Raw genomic sequence first — 1,987 nt, 5'->3', positions numbered from 1 at the left:
TTTTTCCTGGCCCCCAATCCCATTGAGCAGACCCTCCACAGCCTGCCTGACCAGAATCCACAATGTGTGGCATGACCAGCGACCACATACTGACTTTCAGATCTGCACTCCTTTTATGGCTCCCAGGACTGCGTTCAGCAGGCTGGACGGCTGTTTGTCTTGTCCTGTGGTTTTGAGCCTCTTGGCGGTCAGGCAGCATGGAGACTTGCTCTCCAATGAAGCCTAGATTTTCACCCCTCGCATAGCCCTTCCCTGCTCCCGATTTCAAACGATCCTCCAATGGCCGACAGAGGCCTCTTCTATGGAACCTAATTTGTTAGCTGGGCCTGGAGCAGACAGCATTAGCTCTTTCTCGCCTGCTAAATGAGCAACGCTCGTGCATAGGTCCTTATCGTGATAAGTTGTAACCCAGTCTATTCTGGAAACTCATCGTGATGGGCACAGCTCACATTCTCTCATAGGGTAAAACATTGTCCCAAATCCTAGGGCAACAAGATGCAATCCTTACTCTTAGGCACATGAATGTTCTTATGTTCTTGTGAATATTTACAGTAACACACACACACACACACACACACACAGTATTCAGCACTGTAAAGATTGGACACATTCCACAACACTCATCCACACATACGTCCATGTGACCGCAGCAGCAAAATATTAGAATTATTCTCAAAGCAGCCATTTTTAATTCAGCCAAGTTTGGTTTGTTTTTTGTGGGGTTTTTTTTTTGGAAAATTGAATTTTAAGTTTTAAATGCTGCTTTGTGACGCTTTCCCAAAACTCCCTGCGCACACAGACTTGTTTCAGGTCTTTCTACCGTATATGTGATTGCCAACTCTTTATTCAAGAAATACCTGACTCTCTTCGCTTGCCATACCACTTCAGTCCATACTGGTCCCCCTAAGAAACCTCAGTTACAACTCCAGACTTAGAGTCCCACCCCAAAGAAATAGTTCTGCTCTCCCTGTTTTATAATCCCGTAGCATTTTGTGCATTCTGTACTATGTCGATATAGGGTTGTAGCAATTTGTATACATGACTGTCTCCACATTATAGTGTGAGCTGCTCGGAAAAAGGTGCTGTCCTTAGTCATCACTGTGGTCCTAGCACTTAGAATAGTGCCGAGGACATGATAGACCCTTAGTCAATTTCCACCCACATACAAATGGTCAACAGGAATATAAAAAGGTGTTTAATATAACCAATCATCAGGGAAATGCAAATCAAAACCACACCTGTTAGGATGGCCATAGATCATCAAGAAGACAAGAGATAACAAGTGTTGGAGAGGATGTGGAGAAAAGGGAACCCTTGCACACCGTGGGTGACAAAGTAAAGTGGTGGAACCGTTATGGAAAACAGCAGGGTGGGTCCTCAAAACATTAAAGATTGGATGACCATGAGATCCAGCAATCCCACTCCTAGGTACATTCAAAAGAATTGAAATCGGTGTCTTGAACAGATACCTGTATACTCGTGTTCATTGCGGACTCACAAGAGCCAAGATAGGGAAACCCAGGAAGTGTCCTTTGACCTATGAATGGATAAAGGCAATGTGTTACATACATATATATGTATGTATGAAACTGGAGGTATTATACTGAGTGAAATAAAGCGGACAGAGAAAGGCAAATACTGTATGGTATTATTTATGTGTGGAATCTAAAAAAAAAAAAAAAAAGCTAATTTCATAGAAACAGAAAGAATAAAATAGTGGTTGCCAGAGGCTGGGGGAGGGGAAATGGATGGGTGACATGGTTCAAAGGATACAAATTTCCATTTGCAAGAAGAGCAAGTTCTGAAGAATCTAAGGCACAGCATGGTGACTATAAGATGCTATTGTGTACTTGAAAGTTGCTGAGAGTAGATCTTAAGCATCCTTACCCCCCACACACACGCAAAAGACAATAATGTGAAGCAATGGATATGTTAATTACCTTGCTCTTGGTAAACTTTCCACAATATATATGTATATCTAATCATC

The sequence above is a fragment of the Panthera tigris genome, chromosome B2 (genome assembly GCF_018350195.1).
Source record: "Panthera tigris isolate Pti1 chromosome B2, P.tigris_Pti1_mat1.1, whole genome shotgun sequence".
In the NCBI taxonomy this organism is placed as follows: domain Eukaryota; kingdom Metazoa; phylum Chordata; class Mammalia; order Carnivora; family Felidae; genus Panthera; species Panthera tigris.
The sequence above is the reverse complement of the archived record's forward strand: the minus strand, read 5'-3'. Positions refer to the sequence as shown.